The following is a 12,594-nucleotide window of genomic DNA, read 5'->3' as shown; positions in this document are numbered from 1 at the left end:
CCCCAGGGACAGGGTCAGGTGTTATGGAAATGAATCTCATACACTGGTGGAGAGCAAGGGTTCTTTTTAAGAAAAAGACTAGGGCTGCCTGGTGGCTCATTTGGTTAAGCAACTGCCTTTAGTTCGGGTCATGATCCCAAAGTCCCAGGATCGAGTCCCACATCAGGCTCCCAGCTCCATGGGGAGTCTGCTTCTCCCTCTGACCTTCTCCCCTCTCATTCTCTCTCTCACTCTCTCTCTCTCAAATAAATAAATAAAATCTTTAAAAAAAAAAATAAGAAAAAGACTACAAAGCTGAGTTCACAAGTGAATATTGATTTTGGGTGGGCTTGTGCAAGTGACAGGGAGCCCCCCTCCACTGACCCTCCACCATAGCTGTCCTTGGCCTCTAGCTTCAAAAATATGTCCCAAGTTCAACTGCTCCTCTTGACATCCACTACTCCCTCTCTAAACCAACCCACCACCAGCAATGGCATGGTTGCCTACGCTTCTGGCCCTTAACTCTCCCCCTAGCAACTCTCCCCCCTTGCTCTGCTGCCCTCTGTTCCAAACATGTCAGGCACAATGATCCTTTTAAATCGAAATCCAGTTACATCATCCCTTTCCCCTAAACCATTCATGGCTATCCATCCCACACAGAATAAAATCCAAAGTCCTTCCTGTAGGCTCCAGGGTCCTTGTATACAGCCCCTGCTCACGTCTGCCACTATCCCCACTCATCACTCCATTGTAGCCATTCCTATACCAAGTCCAACACTCCACTACCTTGAGGCCTTTCTATTTGTTTCTCCCTCTGCCTGGACCATTTTTTCCCTAAATATTTTCATGTTTGTCTCCCCTCACTTTATTCAGTCTTAGCTCAAATGTTGCCTCTGATGACTCTCTCTAAATGCACCATCTTTTAACCTCTATCCCCTTACTTTATTTGCTTGGTATCCCATTATCACTGTTTGCTTTATTATTATTTATTCATTTGTTGTCGTGTAGTGCCCACACTGGATGTAAACTCTGTGAAGGCAGGGATTCTGCCTGCTTTATTCGCTTCCGTTTTCCAAAAGCCTAACCCACTACCTGCCACAGAGAATACTGTAAATCCTTCTCTGGAGAAATACAATGTCTTCCAAAGCCTCCACAATTTTTAGACCCAATGCCTAGCATTTAATTTAAGAAATCCTTCCAAGTGTATCAAGAAACAAGACCAAAAGGAGAAAAAACAGACAACAGAAAGAGATCCATGGATGACCCCGTTATTGAAATTATGAGGCACAAACTCTATGTTAAGTGTAATTAATATGTTTAAGGAAATGGACTGGACATATGGGACATGAAGAAGGTACAGATGAAGTATGGTAAAAAGGCCTAATGTGAGATGAGTTCAAGGCAGAGAAGACAAGGGGTGTTTGAAGAGAGTTCAAGATGAGTTCAAGGCAGAGAAGACATGGGGTGTTTGAAGAGATACTGGCTAAGAACTTTCCAAAAATGATAAAGTACATTCGGCCACAAATTCAGTGGATTCTCCAATCCCCAGGTAGAGATGCCTACAAAGAAAACCACAGCTGGGCCCATCGTAGTCATGCTGCTAAAAATGACAAAGTGGGAATCTCTGAAAACAGAAGGAGGGGAAAGAAAGACAGAAAAGGGGAGTAAAGGAAGCTGGAAAAATAAGCACTATCCTCAGAAGAACAAGAAGAGTGACAAATTGGTTCCCAAGAGATAATGCTGGAAGTCGGAAGACAATGTAATAGCGTCTTTAAAGCACTACAAGAAAACAGTTGCCAACGTAGAAATCTATACACGTCAGCATATTTTTCAAAGATGAGGCAAAATTGTAATTTCCAGATAATTCTGAGAAAAATCTGCTACCCATGGACCTGAATTAAGAAACACTAAATGAAGTTTTTCAGGCGAAGGGAAAATTATTGCAGTCAGATACACAGAAATGTAAGTAATGAACTTCCTGCCTCTCAACATGGCATGGGCCTCCTCTCACAACAGCACCCTGGACTCCCTCTGCAGACCTCCCGGCTTCAGCTCACCCTCGGTCTGGAGGGCTGCCATTGAAGCCTCCATCTGCTTCCTGCTTACCCAGTGACTCCAAACCAGCTCCTGCTGGGGCAAACCAGTCAACTTCTCTTCTGTCAACTGGGCTGAACTACACCTTCTCCAGTGAGGTCTGAACTGCTCTCATGTTTGTCTTTCCCCTTCTGAGAACTCTCTTAGCTGTAGGATACCATCTAGAGCTTCCTTATACTTTACAGTCAGTCTTCGGTTGAGGCCCAGAAACTTCCACATAGACCGTACTTATCATGCCAACAGCCGTCCTGTAGTGTTCCGCTCTAGGTACGAACCACTTGCTCCCTGCTTCTGTCACAGCGTTGACTTTGGAAATGTGTTCTGAGGGTGTCTAATGAGTCCCAGAGGAAAACCAACTCCTATAGGTAGTGGAACATTCTTTTTTTTTTTTTTTTAAGATTGTTATTTATTTATTTGACAGAGAGAGAGCACAAGCAATGGGAGCAGCAGGCAGAGGGAGAGGGAGAAGCCGGCTCCCCACTGAGCAGAGAGCCCACTGCGGGGCTTGAACCCAGGAACCTGAGATCATAACCTGAGCTGAAGGCAAATGCTTAACCCACTGAGCCACCCAGGGGCCCTGAGTGGAACATTCTTAATTTATAAAAGGGTGTCCTCTCCCATAAATGAGAGCAAGGTGGGCCTTGATGCAGGCAGAAAGGCTGGGAAGCTGGCACACCTGCAAAGGGTTTGACTTTTTTGCCTTAGGTTCCTGAAACAGTGATTTTCAAAGTACAGGTTGAAGGTAGCGGTGGGCATTGTTGTATTCTAAAGCGTGGAGACGTTTAGTAAACGCATCTAAACTCGGCGGCCAAGCTTTGTTCGCGGTGCCTTGGAGGGTTTCCTAATGGCTAGCATGAGGCAGTGTTAACCTGGAAAGGGTCTCTTTCTGTCCTAGATGAGAGACTGAAGCAGAAATTAAAAACTCAGAGGAAGGAAACAATTGGACCAGAGATGGCCAGAGATGTGTCAGCTTTTGAGAATCCTTGGAAATACCTGGGGAAAGCTGGGATGGTCATTCCAAGCATACTGTTTTGAAAATTAAAGAGATGTAACCCCATAAGTTCAAATATTGAGGCATACCCAAGAGGTATCTGTGTGTCACCTGCATTTATGAACGGACTTTATTGTCCAAGTGGTAAAATAGTCAGCCAGGAAGGAATTTACCAGGGTTGTATTTCTAATTACACTTTCTGGAGCTGTATTTCTAATGACACCACAGCCAGATTTCCAGTCATTTTTATTTTCTGGAGATATATATATATATATATTGGCAGACGTCAGTAGCTAAGGCTTTCCTCATTTTAAAAGCAAACTCTTACTTGATGTCATCTACCAGAAAAGGAACAATTTAATTGTTTTTTTTTTCAAGGCCTATAGATTTGGTTACCAGAATACATGGTTAGGGGCCATAAATTAAACTAGACGCATGTGAATAGCCTTTGTTCACATGGATTCCTGGTTGTGCGAAGAATGGAAGAGTGGTTAATTTTTTGGACTTTGGCTTGACTGTGAGATGAAAAAAGAAGCAAATTCTCCCTGTGCAGGCCTCTGGGAGGTGTTAGGATCATGGGGACATGCTGATGACAGTGTTCAAAATATTCCTGGGACGAATTCAGAACTTGCTCCTGTGTGCTCTCAAGACGGCTCTCAAGAGGCCTTTCCTGGAACCAGTTTCCGGTCATCTGGTCTGACTTCAGCTGTCAGATGAAGAAAATAATCACCAGTCAGCTCAGAAAATAATCTGAACATCAGATACATTTTAATATATCTTCTTCTCTACCATAGTATTGTTATTAAGCGAGATGTTTCTAGTCAGGGTAGGGCGAACTCTCAGTGAGATACGGGAAGGTAACTGCATCCTCTTCGTATTTTTCCGGGAGTTCTTAGTGTCTGGGACTAAAATTTGAATATGGCCTCTACGGTTTTGCAAATAACGTTTTCATATCCGTCTGAGTCTTGGGAGCACCGTGGCGCAGGGAAGCCAGAGGGACTTGCCCTTCTTCCTTTCTAGTGTGGCCGTCTTTGTGCTCTGAGCTCCTGGACCTGTTCCTTCATGCTTAGGTGGGTGCTTCTGGCTGCAGGTAACTGAGAGCCAAACCCAGGCTGGCTCCCGTGAACAGGGAATCTGTAGTCTACTCATTGGAAAAGAGACTCGAGGGAGGAAGGCTGTCGGGGTCCTCTCAGTCCACTGGCTGTCTCGCCATCCCTCTGTGATGGTTCTGCCTGGGCCCTCCTTGGTGCGTGAGTGTCTTCCTCCAACGGCTGTGAGTTGGGTGGGTCGGTTGCCAGGGATCACACCTGCCAACCCGACGATAGCTATACCCGTTATTTGCGTAGTAAAATACTTCGGTACCCGTTGATGAGTCACTATTGCTCTGAACCCGCTAAGCTCTCCCAACATCAGCTGCTATAGCTCCCCGACCCCCAGAACCTCCCCCTGGTCCAGCACTAACAGGGCGATGTACGGCACACTGGGGAACTCTAGACCCTGCTTTGGCTATATCCAACGTCCATCGCAATAAATAGGCATCGATTCAACAGATGTTAACATTTGCAGGAGGACAGCCTGTCTTTCCCTATGGCTTTATTACTTCTTTTACTTATTTCTCAGAGAACACAAGCGGGGGGGAGGCAGAGGGAGAGGAAGAAGCAGGCTCCCTGCAGAGCAAGGAGCCCAATGCAGGACTCGATCCCAGACCCCTGGGATCAAGGCCTGAGCTAAAGGCAGACACTTCACCGACCAAGCCACCTAGGCACCCCGTGACCTTGTTCGTTTTAGAATAAAGTTCAGATCTAGTCACCTGCAAAGGGGATCGGGTTACCCCTAAGGTGAGTGGGAGGGAGGGAGGACTTCCCCGCTGGGTCAGAAAGGGATGGATATTGGAACAAAAGTCAGAATATTCTCATTGTCGGCATTCTCTCCCAGACCACAATCCGGTGAGGACCTGATGACATCGGGTGGTGCATTTCTAGAACCGAGTCTGATTCACTGGCTCCCAAGAGGTCCTCGACAGATGGCGGTTAGTCACATTCAAAGCGGTCATAGTGGCATCACTGTTGTCAGGAACTGTGAAGGGCCTGAGATTTCACACCACTTGCAGGCTTCACAAGTTAACCTGCTGTCATTCAACCCATCTTGGCAAAGGACACCGCGCTCGTGGGGCAGAGACATGGAACCTCAGTACTGGGAGCTGTAGCCAGGGTATCAGCATTTTCCTGGGTCAGGTCCTTGAGGCCCGAGCCCCACAGGGCCATTCCAGGAAGACCCCATGACCCTCTCCACGTGCAGCAAGTTGCATGTCAAGAGAGGAACCCAGAGCGTAAGAAAGCCCAATGTTTTCTATGCGGTGCGGGAAACACACCTGCCCTTTGCTCCAGAGGGAGGCAGGATCTCTGTTCTCGAAGGCTGTTCTCCATACAAACCTCCTTGAGAAGCTATTTCAGAACAAAGGCAGCCAGTGCCTCTTTTCACAAGGCAGGCAGCATTTTGAGAGACCCCAGGGAGAATTATCTCTCAGTAGTTGCTGTTGGGTGGTGAGTAGAGAAGTTGAACTAGTTTTTCATAGCCAGAAAGTGTAATGTTTCTTACTTGGGGCATTTGACTAGTCCTCTGTTAGAGTAAGAATTGCACTGTGTATGGTATGTTGGTGGGGGACCAAATGTTCCTGGACCCATATTTATCAGAAGTCTTTTTTTTTTTTTTTGAGATTTTATTTATTTATATGAGAGAGAGAAAGAGAGCATGAGCAGAGGGAGTGGCAGAGGGAGAAGGAGACTCCCCACTGAGGAGGGCGCCTGACACGGGGACTTGATCCCAGGACCCTGAGATCATGATCTGAGCTAAAGGCAGACACCCAACCAACTGAGCCACCCAGGCGCCCCCCAGAAGTCTTAATAGATGAGGTGAACTTATTATGTATGATCGGTATCCATGAGGACGACTCACAGTGAAGTGTTCACTGGTCCCTGGGGCAGCTCTCACTGGCATGTCTGACAAATGACCCAGGCAAGCGGAAACTCAAGCCCGGATGTGGAAAATCCAACACAACACTCATCCACAACCAGATAACGCCTCCTCTTCTTAAATTAAATGGACATGGAAGAGGTTGGATGAATCTGGAGAGAGATGCTTGCTTAAAAACCTTTATTGATGAGGGCGGCCGGGTGACACTGACCCTGGTGTAGCTGACTCTTGGTTTTGGCTCAGGTCATGATCCCAGGGTCCCGGGATCGAGCCCTGCATTGGGCTCCCAGCTCAGAAGTGAGTCTGTTTCTCTCTCTCCCTCTGCCCTACTGCCTGCTTGTTCTCTCTCTTTCTCTCTCTCATAAATAACTAAAACATATAAAAAAAAAAAAAAGAAAAAAAAAAGAACTCAGTCCAATAATGTGATCAGTGAGGAGGATTCAGGTTATTAAACAGATAAATTCAGATTGGTGTTTATGAGGAATGAATATAGAGCCTCAGCTTCGTACTGTGCTCTTCCACAACATTGATATGTCCTGTACTTGGGAAAAATCATATGCAGGTAAAATTGGTAATAAATGCCCCGCCCCCTCTCAAGGTATAATATTGCGCAAGCAAGTACCTGATGGGGAATGTCTGTTGTCCCTTGTCCTGTCCCCACAGCACAGGCCTCGGGATAAATGGGGTATCGTGGCCTAGTCCCAGCTGGCTGTTTCTAAGAAATGAAGTCTTTCCACGACAGAGACTCTGTTCCTAAAGGAAGTTCCCTATTCATTATTCAAATTCTTCCGCATCCCTGGAGTTCAGCAACAGAAGATCCTTTGCATTAGGATGGCAAAGTATAAATAGTTCCGTAGGAGTGAATGCCCGTATTCTCTCATAATATTGAAGGCATTGGAATGTAGCTGTGAAACAGGTTTCATGCTGTTGTACCGTTTCTTGGGGGGAAACAAAAATGACTTGAACTAATTCATCCCTCCAAGATCTAATGAATTTAACTGCTCCTGTGTAGAGCCTGGCTTCCAACCGTACGCCCGATTAACCTGGCTTTGTTTAAAGGGGGGAGGCGTGGAAATGATCAAGTCAATGAAGAAGGCACAAAAACAGAAACACAAAACAACGTTGAGAGGAGTGGTGGACCTGGGGAAAAGCGCTACCTCTCCGGGCCAGCCTATATTTGAGAGCAAATGTGGACATGGTGATAGGGAGGGACTGATTTCCTGCAGTGCAGAGGGGAGAAGAGCATTGTTGCTTCGTCTCTGAAGTAGACAGTCTCACACCCCCTCCGCCTTCCGAGGGGAGAAACGCCTTCCTCCAGCACCTTCCCAAATTCCATCACAGAGGACGGACTGTGTGTGTGTGTGTGTGTGTGTGTGTGTGTGTGAGCGGGGCTGGAAACAGAAGGCTGTCAGCCAGGCATTTTCAATCTAAAACAACCTTGACTTTGCTTACATACTATTTTGCCCTCGTCCTTCCTTAGATCCAGCTGTCCAGCTGTCTGTCCATCTCCTCCCCGCCCCGCACCCCCCCACACCCCCGCTCAGCCTTGCTCTTCTGAGATCTCGCTCCCGGCCCTTTCCCCATGGTCACTAACAGATCTAGCTTCCTGTCCCCTCTGTCCAAAACTTATCAAAGGAGAGTGATGAAGGTCAGGGAGCTTGTGGGCACCTACGACTCTATGTGTGTTTGTGAAATGCAGGGGTGTTGGGAAATCGAGCAATTATCACCAGCTGATAAGTTAGGAATGCTCGTCCTGTGCCCAGCCTTGTCCTAATGTATATTTAATCCATGCATCTGGCCTGTGTTTCTTTTTTTTTTTTTAAGTAAAGATTATTTATTTATTTATTTATTTGTCAGAGAGAGAGAGAGCCTGCGTGTGCAGAAGCACAGGGTTAGGGACAGAGGCAAAGGGAAAAGCAGGCTCCCCACTGAGCAGAGTGTAATATAATATAATATAACATTATATTATATTATATATATATTTATGTATAATTTATATTTATATAAATATATTTATATTTATTTATATATATTTATTATTCATATATAACATATATAAAATACATAAACATATATATGATTTATATATATATATATATATATATATATTTTTTTTTTTTTTTTTTAAATCCCAGGACCCTGGGCATTCAACGTGGGACTCGATCCCAGGACCCTGAGATCATGACCTGAGCTGAAGGCAGAGGCTTAATCCACTAAGCCACCCAGGTGCCCCTTAAAGTCTTTTAAAAAAGACATTATCGGGCGCCTGGGTGGCTCAGTGGGTTAAGCCGCTGCCTTCGGCTCGGGTCGTGATCTCAGAGTCCTGGGATCGAGTCCTGCATCGGGCTCTCTGCTCAGCGGAGAGCCTGCTTCCCTCTCTCTCTCTCTCTGCCTGCCTCTCCATCTACTTGTGATTTCTCTCTGTCAAATAAATAAAAATTTAAAAAAATAAAAAAAATTAAAAAGACATTATCATGATACCACATGCTCATACATGATATTTACAGTCAGTACAGGTTCCCCCCCTCCCCACTGTTACAGACATAGCACACAATTATTCATAAATCAATCACTCTCTTAGGGGACATATTGTTCATACTCTTTATACACGTGTACATGTATTTTTCTGGGGTCAATAAATTATAATCGGAATTTCCTAACTGAAAATCATGCACATGTAAAGTGCCGATCCTGGGGGGACCTGGGTGGCTCAGTCGGTTAAGTGTCTGCCCCACATCTGGAACCTACCATCTCCGAGCTGAGAGCCTCGGGCAGAACAGCTCCCCATCTATGCGGCAACCTTCTCCAGCAGTGTCTTCTGTCAATCCAATCCTGTCTTCTTTCTGCCTCCCGGGGAGTCTGCAACACATCCTCCATGCAATGGCAGCTCTTGTCTTCTAGCGTTGCTGTGGTACTTTTTTTTTTCTTTTTTAAAATATTTTATTTGTTAGAGAGAGAGAGAGCATGAGGGGGTGGTGCAGAGGGAGAAGCAGACTCCCAGCTGAGCGGGGAGCCCGATGCGGGACTCGATGCCGGGACTCCAGGATCATGACCTGAGCCCAAAGGCAGCTGCTCAACCAACTGAGCCACCCAGGTGCCCCAAGCATTACTTATTTTTAAAAATATATATCCTGTTAATTGAAAGGATTTGGGGAGGTGGACCTCTGGGCTCAGACTGACATCACGTTCTCAGAACCGTCAAAAGAGAAACACTGGCTCCGAATCTTTACATAGAAACTCTCTAGGAAATTTTTCTCTTTTGGAAATCTCTGACCCTGAAACCCGCCCATGGGCTCTGTGAAACATCTTGTGTACTGTTAGTTTTTCCGGTGAATGCCTCTAGCTGTGGGTCATGGAGCAGAGGATGGACATTTTTATATCACCCTAATGATGAATGGCTCAAAATCAAATCCTGGCAGAGTATCAAAGACTCACATCCCAATGCAAGGGTAAAAGTTCTCTCTTTTGAAAAGGTAGAACGTTGAGCTTGTGTTTTGTTTTTTTTTTTAATGGTGAGTATATTTATCATAGACTTTTAATCTAAGAGCCTGAAAGAAAACCCATGGTGCCAGAGAAAGAAAGCCTCCAAAGAATAAAGAATAATTTTTTGGAAGCAATAGAATCTCCTTTAAAAGCTTTGCTTGTTTTCAAGAGCAGCAAAATGACCTCGTGTCCCATACGAAACTCTTAAATCGGGACCCAGGCATTTTGTTTTCTGTTTCAAGTCCTGTACAAGAGTCCAAGCAAACGTTTTGTCCCACTAGTGCCCTACCTTGAGCTACCGCAGAATTTCACCTGCTCAGATCAGCAGAAAGGGTTCTGGCCACAAAGCCCGGCCTCAAGGCTGGATCTCAGCAATGCCGCAAAGCAGAGTTGTTGTGGTTTTTTTGTTTGTTTTTTGTTTTGGGGTTTTGTTTTGTTTTGGGGGGGTTTTCTGGCCTTTTTAAAAAAATATTTTATTTATTTGACAGAGACAAATCACAAGTAGGCAGAGAGGCAGGCAGAGAGAGAGGAGGAAGCAGGCTCCCCGTGGAGCAGAGAGCCCAATGTGGGGCTCGATCCCAGGACCCGGGATCCCAGGACCTCAGGTCATGACCTGAGCCGAAGGCAGAGGCTTTAACCCACTGAGCCACCCAGGCACCCCTTTTTTGGTCTTTTTAAAGCACCCTAGTTCCCCATTTTGGGCAGTCTTTTTCTTCTTGTGTTTTCTTCTGTCTCCCAGCCCTTAATAATGTTCAGATTCTTTATTAAATTTAGGAGCAAATGAATGGCTTTAGCTTCAGCTTTCTACTGCTTGGAAAATGCCTGCTTGTTAACATACGTGCTGGAATTACGGAAGCCTGGGGTGAGTGGGCAGGTGTGGAGCAGGTGCGGGGGACCATGTGGGCGCCCGGACATTCCAGCGTGTGAGGTGGTTAAAAAGTGCCCCCGTCAGCTGCACACCTGGGTGCCACTTCCAGTGTCTCCCTGGGGCTTTCATCCAGTTGTGGCCAAAACAGGGTGTTGCTTTTGTGCCTCTTAGGTTCAGAGATGAGGTGGATAGGAGTCAGCCAGGCCGTGGGCAGTTAACCGCTCAGAGATGAGCCTCTCAGAAGCCTCCAGGGGAGGAAAGTTGTGAGAATGGGTGGGACCTTGGGCCCCACGGCACCTTCCTTTTTAAAAAATTTTATTTATTTATCTGAGAGAGAGAGAGAGCACGAGCAGGGGAAGGAGAGGAGGGAGAGGGAGAAGCAGAGAGCCCGATGCGGAACTCGATCCCAGGACCCTGAGATCATGACCTGAGCCAAAGGCAGAGGATTAACCAACTGAGTCACCCCAAGCGCCCCCTTCCTCTACCTTCTTCTTCAACCAAAACAATCCCTTGTTTGTCCCCCCCCTTTTTTTTTCCAGTGTAACTTGTTGAAAAAGGGAGTTCTGTGTCCCAATAAAGATGGAAAGTGAAGGTGATCATGTTTTCTGGAATGGAAAAGGGCTCTGCTTCCTTCTTCTCCGAGCTCAGGTGAGTTCAGTATGCAGACGCTACGATGAAATAAGTCTGGGTCAAAGAAGGCTTTGGCCAAAAGTCACATCAGGTCAAGGGCAATTGTGGTGGCCTACAGGAGGGGGCATGTACCTTCTACTCTTGGCACAGGACAGGTAACGTAGATGAGAGACATTTTCAGTGACCATGGAAAATCAGGCTGTGGCAAAGGACATGTTGTATTTTAACCAACTCTCCAAGCCTCAGTGTCCTCATCTGTCAAATGGGAATGATGGCAGGTGCTCCACAGGGCAGTGGGGACAACTGAACAAGTAATATATGCTAAGCTCTCTGTCCAGCATTTGGCCCGTGGTCAACACACATGTGGGCCATTGTCACTAAGCATATGCTGGCCTGAGTCCCTCTCCTGTCCCTCATGGGGGAACCACATGGCACCCAGCTGGACAGGAGGTGATGGATACCATTGTTCTTCTCAGCCCGTGTCCTGTGCCCTCCCATCTCTCCCCCCGGCACCGTGTTGGGCGTACAGTGAGTTCTGAACGGCTTCTTGTCCGTTGCCTCCTAAGTTCTGCAGCTAAGCTCAGACACCCCCTTTTCTCCTGCAGCCCCCGAGATCCTGTGGCTCTACCTGCCCTTGTTTCTGTTTGCTCTTTTATAGAGAATGACACCTGTGTCTAAGCACATTCTGACTTCTTTTTTTATTATTTTTTTAGAAAAAGAAATTTCTACAGTTTGATCTTTTGGTCTACCTACATGAGGTCAAGGAAAAGAAAGGAGAAAAAAATCAAGTTTTTTTTTTTAAAGTGTACCTTTTGAGTCAACCCAGTAAGAACTTGTTTTTTTCTGCTCTTAAACTATAGGATATTGGGAGAAAAAAAAATGTGGTTTCACTTTGCTTTATATTCTCCACTTGGAAAAAGAGGAGAAAAATGGGTTTTTGAATGCAGTGGTGATTGTTGTGTTTTTAGAAGATGATATCAATAAAGAGACATCCCATAAAGTGTATTCAATAGTAGGGACGTGAAGAGGATTGCATTTTTCTCCACCACTGAGTGAATTTTAAGTTAAAAGTAGATTTGATATATGATGAATTTTGTACTTTATCAGATAGCCAAAGAAATCAGTGAGTTAAATCTTCAAATATGCATGATAGGTATTATAGTTAATGTTGAACTCACAAAGGAGTTTTTATGTTTAGCATATACTTTTTTTTTTTTTAGATTTATTTATTTATTTGAGCTGGGACCAGCAGAGGGAAAGGGAGAGAAAGAAGCTTAAACAAACTCCCCTTTGTGCATGGAGCCCGACATGGGGCTCGGTCTCACGACCCTGAGATCACGACCTGAGCTGCAACCAACAGTTGGATGCTTAACTGACTGAGCCACCCGGGAGCCCCAGTTTAACTTATACTTTAAAGGCAAATAAACATGAAATAGTCTAGTCACTTGGGAATACACTGTGTCCGTTTCCTAAAAATGAAACATGTACTTGGTATCATCCAGCAGCTGTACTTATGGGTGTTTATTCTAGAAAAAATGAAAATTTACATTGACACAAAAACTTGCCTATGTGTACT

General features: G+C 45.6%; 1 long non-coding RNA gene across 1 annotated transcript in view; it reads left to right on the top strand.

The window, feature by feature from the left end:
• LOC309861809 overlaps positions 1-12,018 on the top strand; it is a 62,006-nt gene extending 49,988 nt beyond the window's left edge. Inside the window, exons 2-3 of the long non-coding RNA XR_014310213.1 lie at positions 10,928-11,036; positions 11,732-12,018. This is a non-coding gene — a long non-coding RNA (uncharacterized lncRNA). The remainder of the gene's footprint in view (positions 1-10,927; positions 11,037-11,731) is intronic.
• Positions 12,019-12,594: the final 576 nt, after the last annotated feature.

This window comes from Mustela nivalis (genome assembly GCF_964662115.1).
Source record: "Mustela nivalis genome assembly, chromosome: 3".
Lineage (NCBI taxonomy): Eukaryota > Metazoa > Chordata > Mammalia > Carnivora > Mustelidae > Mustela > Mustela nivalis.
The sequence above is the reverse complement of the archived record's forward strand: the minus strand, read 5'-3'. Positions and strand labels throughout refer to the sequence as shown.